The following is a 5,928-nucleotide window of genomic DNA, read 5'->3' as shown; positions in this document are numbered from 1 at the left end:
GTTGACCTTTCACCCATATCTTTCCATTCCGTCATAGAGCTGTAAGGATTTTTATACAGAATAAGTTCAGATTCTTACAGTTTGCAGTTTCCTTTAACTGAAAAGAACATCGTTAATCTATAATTTTCAATATATTATGAAAGTTATTGATGAAATACAAGTTTTGAGAGGTTTACAAAAATAATTTATTACAACCTGATTCCCCTCTAAAATGGAACCTTCTGCACATTGGAAAATGTTTGTGACGTCACTATGGGAATTGGCAATTTATCAATATTATGTCGCGTAGTGATATTTTGAAACACAAAACTGAAAACAACACATAACTAATTATTTATAATTATTCGACAAACAGAAAACTTTTACATTTCTATTAGTTTCATTCGTTTTAATCTATACTTGAATACGTTTCTTTTATTTTAAATATCGAACTATATTTAAAGGCGGAGCAATCCCATCTACTTATGTAGTGTGCGCTTTAGCGAATATGAACAATCAGCGACTAAAGAGATTACACCGAATTTACCGTAATAGGTCAATTGACTGTTGATTGAGACTTGAATCACAGGTATAGTATACGTATTATCCGTCCTTCTCTCTATCCGCGGCAAATTTGATGTTTACAATTTGCTTCCTTGGTTGACCAGATCCAGATCTATTGTCATATTGTCTCATTGTCAGTTCTTGCAGAACACGGGCACCTGTATATAAGATGTTTTTATAAAAGTTACAGAATTGTGTAAAGTACTAATTATTAACTGATTACTGATAAGTAAAAAGTGTTAATGTATTGAAGCTTAATATTGTCAAAAAAGTATTGGTACATTTGCTTAGTTGACAGTTTGTCATGTTCATTAAATTAAGCTATAGGAATATGAAGATGAAATAGAATTTTGTACTTCTCCCTGTTTTAAAGACAAATTTGAAGAATTTATGATATTGATTTTATGTATAGCATCATTCTTGAACTCCAACATGCAAATGGACGTGATCTGAGATTTTTGTTATTTTTGCAGTTCTACATTGATCATATTGCAACTAAATTCTCAGAAGTCTGTCTTTAAAGAAAATAAATAGATAAAAATATAATAATAATAAAAACTTTGTTTTTGTTGAAAAGTTTGATTCTGGCCAATTAAGTCTTGTCTTTATATGATATTGTTCAGCTGCTCCCCAAAAAAATGAAGTTGACAAATTACCTTTTCAATAACATTATAATTTTGCATGTTTTTCATACTATTATTTTTAATATTGAAAAAAAAAATTCGAGGAGTTTCAAAGAAAATTATGATCTGTGATACGTATTACAAGTCAAAACTTCTCGTTTTTGGTCACAGTTTCATAATTTATTTCAAATCGATATGAACAAGCTTTGAACAATAGTGTTAATGGGTTACATAAAATAAATTATTCCTTCTTCTTCTTTTTTTTTTGATTTATGCTTTGTCCTATTTTATTTTAATCAAGAAATTTGTATAAAATATTGATTTGGTTACAAAACTCTTTAATCTATTGCATCCCTAGATTTTATATAATTCTGATAATGATGACTCTGCTGTTTGTTACAATAATTATTTTTTTTAGGTACATTTTAATCAATGTTTAATCTTTCTGTGATCCACATATCAAGCATGACTTGAAAATTATTAAATGAACCAGGGTGTAATTATTGTACAGTATTTCAATGTTATTTTGTAGAATGTAAATTATCACAATGAAGCGTAAGTTGGAGGGAGAAGATTCCTCCTCCCCGCAGACCTCAGACACAGAAAACAGTTGTAGTTCTGTAGTCACCAACAGCAGCTCAGATGTACCACTGGACCGAATCCAAGGTGGGTCTTTTAAATTTCTATATAATTCTGAAATATTCAAATAAGTAGTTGCTAATTACCTCCCCTTGCCTTAAACCCCCCTATAAACAGATTTGGAGTATATAGGAATCTGTCCGTCTGTCTGTCTGTGCAGTTGTATAACTCTCAGTCTGTCTAATGGAGAATCAATGAAAGATGATACCTGCCACTAAAAGTGTCCAGTGGCCAAGATGTGAGAATGTCTTAATCTTGAATCAAGGTCATTGGGCAGGTTAAGATAATGACTCACTTGTCAAAATTAAAAAAAAAAGTTTCTAGTCCATAATTTTCTTATTAAAAAAAAAACATTGAAAATCGTTCTTTACATAAAGAGTATTATTTTCTGAAAATAAGAATGAATCATGGTCTTGATCCAAGGTTATTTGGGCAACTTCAAGGTCACTGATTAAAAAAAAAGTTTTAACAAATTACATGTATCTCTTAATGGAGAATATTGGTGGTTGATATCAGTACTGAGTTTTCTTATTACCTGAGGAAAGGTGAGGATGTGTCTTGATCTCTACTGACAGGGTAATTTGGGTAGGTTTAATGCAGCTGACAAAAAGAAATGTGTTAAAAATTAGTGCCAGGGCCATGAATTTCTTATCAAGAGGAGGTTATACCTTCACATACTTATCAAAAGTTAATATATTACCAGAGGATGGGTCATGACCCTGAACTAAGGTCATTTTGACAGGTTCAGGGTCACTTACTTGCTTTCCTATTTATCCTTCATATGCACCAGAAGATGCCACTTATGATTGTCACTGACAATAATCTGTGTTACTCTCCATATATCCCATCCCATTCTTTGATCTCTATTGCTTTAAAAAAAAAATGTTTCTTTGAGTCCTGGATATTGTTTGCTATGGAGAATCACTGGAAAGAAGCTCATTCTTGGCACAAAGATTTTTTTTTTGCAAATTTTAATTAAGACTTTAACCTAGAGCTATTTTGGGTTATTTCAAGGTCACCGGCAGACAAAATAATTTTGTCTGCCAGTGACCTTGAAATACCCAATATATAATTTTATATGCCTGTATTAATAAGTGTACTAAATATGACTATAAATTCTACAAATATTTAATTGATTCCTTTAGCATATCAGAGCCAAATTTATATAATTAAGCATGTTTAGTCTGCTAATTTGAGCACTACAAAAATCCGTAATGCCATCTCCATTCCAATATGGTTACTTCCTATCAATATGTAAAAAAAAAATTAAGTCTTTTTTGTTGGGATGTTTTTTGTTTAAAAGTGAGTAAAGATCTTGAATGTCTCATCTTAAAGCACCCTTTTTTGTTGCAGATCTTCCCACGAAGAGGAAGAAAGCGAAGAAGTCTGTCAAGTTCCAGGGAGTCACCGTGTTTTACTTCCCTCGGATTCAGGGCTTCACCTGTATCCCCAGTGAAGGGGGATCAACTCTGGGTAATTTGTGATCACTAAAAAAATATTTACTGTTATTTTTTGTTTCATGTGCAAGGTATTTTGAGTAAGAAGTGATTGAATCATTATGTTCATTAAATTAAAAGTAATTTCAAGATACTATAATCACAATATTTTTGAAACACTTATTTTCAAGATTATTAAAAGTGCATGTGTATCAATGTGCTCAACATGATCAAGTATGAATTTTTCATAAGCATATGGTCTGCTGCCATTTTTAGGAGACAAAGTCTTCACTAAGACAAGGTTGTGAAAAGATATCAGAACCCCAAGCTGTGAGAGAGATACAGCAAACAATATGTTAAAAAATATTTTAAAGTAAAAAATAATTGAAATCTCTTTTGTTTTTCCAGGGATGTCAGACAAACATCTTTACAAAAAAGACTTTTCTTACAAGAACACTCGGAACAAAAGAGAATTCACAAGTTATTCTTGGAGGAGCCAGAAGCGACAGGGGAAGATCATTCCTGACTTTCTGATGGAGGACACGGGAGTAGTGAGGAAGAGACTCAGACTATGAAGAATCTGACGACTATTATTTCCTACAACCGCTGTCTATAAAACAGAGGCGAGTCACACTGAAGCAGTCAGGTGTGAAAAAAATTGATAGTACCGAGAAAGATTTCTGTAAGAAAGTGAGAATTTCTCGTGAATTTTGTGGTTGTGATTGCAATATTTTTTGTGATCCCGAGAGTTGTGCATGCAGTCTGGCAGGCATTAATTGTCAGGTGGACAGACAGTCATTTCCATGTGGATGTTCGAAAGAAGGCTGCGGAAATCCCGTTGGTCGTATAGAGTTTAATCCACTGAGAGTAAAGACTTCATTTCATTCATACTAAAATGAGACTGGAACTTGAAAGGCAGGATAATGATATTCCAGTCTCGGCAAAAGTGGAGAGTTCTAAAGAGGAGGAAGAAAATCCTTCAGAATCCGACATATCTAGTGAAAGCAACTCTCAAAGCATGATTGACTTGAGCGAATTTAATAGCAATGAGCTCGGGAAGTTGCCGGGACTGTCAGAATTGGGAAGTGTGCAATGTGATGATGCAGGAAGTGGAGAATGCAGAAGCCGAGCAACAGAGAGCGGTTATGAATATCTACAGCAACGCTTCACAGCAGATGACGGAAATCTCCCAACACTCTACCCACGAAGTGTCTTAATGTTTAATGACAATGAAAATGACCTTTATCGTTCTGAGAATGGTCCCATATTACCCGTATAAACGAGATGGAAGCTACTCAGGAACGAAGTGTCCCAATAATAATACACCAAACTATGACGAGAGAACAGAGTTTCCCAAACTTATCAGACTCTTTCATCCTATGGCAATTCTGTTGGCTGCGGTACTGTGGGATATTGTGACAATGAGGACAAGACCAAGTCATCGTATCATAAATTGCGATTATTACCCAAAGTTCATCAATGCTGTAAATACCAACAGCCTCGAATACAAAGTCGAATCATCATACTCTGACGTACAACACTTCGATTGGAGACAACATAAAATGATGCAAATTCAGGTGCAACAGAACTCTTTAAACCAGAATGCTTGCAGTTACACAACCATGACAAACACGACTAGTGACAAAATAGCGGAGGCTTGTCCTGGCATCTCCTCACATATCAGTAGCAACAACAACATGGAGCACTCCGCCACGCCCGTTGATGAATATTCCGAGAGTTACAACTGTGAGACCAATATTGTCACAGGCAAGACATATTTGAACCTTGACGGAAACATGACCCCCCAGGAACCGAAAATGGAGACCACTGCAACTAGGACACAGCCTCATTCTGGGCTAATGGATGTTAATTGTCAAACAGGAGGAAGCTCCAACTTTGGTGAAATTATCAAAGAGTCCCTAGTGGAAACAGTGTCAGCATAAAGATTATAGTTCCATCAAGAAATTTCTCTCCTAATATTCTATGTGCTAATAAAATTTTAATGTTTAATTTAAAAACCAATATTTGCCAGTTTAGTGCTTCTTGTGCATCATGTACTAGTAGTATTACTATGAAACATGTATTGTTGGAAGTTTATTTTTTTTGCAATGAGCAAAATTATATTGATCTCTAGAAGTTGGCTTTTATCATTTTCTTTTTTCTACTTACATGATCACAAGCGAACCATTTCATGCATGCTCTTGTCATAATTATTTTCTGTCATGTTTTGTATTCATGTATATGTGTATACATGTATATATATCTTAAAATATATATATTGGTGTTTGTACAGTGTTTTAATGTATGACAAAAAAGAGTGGCAAGTTTCTAAGTCATGATCTGATATGCATTTAATTTTTATTTTTAAATAGAATTTACATATATACGTTGTAGATCGGAAAAAGATCTGCAGTAAAATGGTTGTCTTTAGTGAGTTTTTATAAGATGAAGATACATATATTGAACAAATATTTCTGTTATTTATGTTTTATGCCTTTTTAGTAGTGTTACTTACATGTAGCAAATAGTGCACTTTGTTGGATTTTTATTTTATTGTTTATACAAAGACTGTATGAATTTTTGATGAACAATCTCATTTTGCTTTAATAAGTACCTAGGCTTTACTGTGTCTAAATTTAAAGAATAGATTGTTTAATATGTCTTACAAATAATGCAAATATTTTTTC

The 5,928-nt window shown here is 33.4% G+C and overlaps 1 pseudogene; it reads left to right on the top strand.

The window, feature by feature from the left end:
- The first annotated feature begins 399 nt into the window (after positions 1-399).
- LOC134283650 (cysteine/serine-rich nuclear protein 2-like) lies at positions 400-5,919 on the top strand (annotated as a pseudogene).
- Positions 5,920-5,928: the final 9 nt, after the last annotated feature.

This window comes from Saccostrea cucullata, unplaced genomic scaffold (genome assembly GCF_032062105.1).
Source record: "Saccostrea cucullata isolate Sc308-1 unplaced genomic scaffold, CSIRO_AGI_Scuc_v1 ctg5228, whole genome shotgun sequence".
Classification (NCBI taxonomy): Eukaryota; Metazoa; Mollusca; class Bivalvia; order Ostreida; family Ostreidae; genus Saccostrea; species Saccostrea cuccullata.
This window is presented reverse-complemented; position numbering and strand designations above follow the sequence as displayed.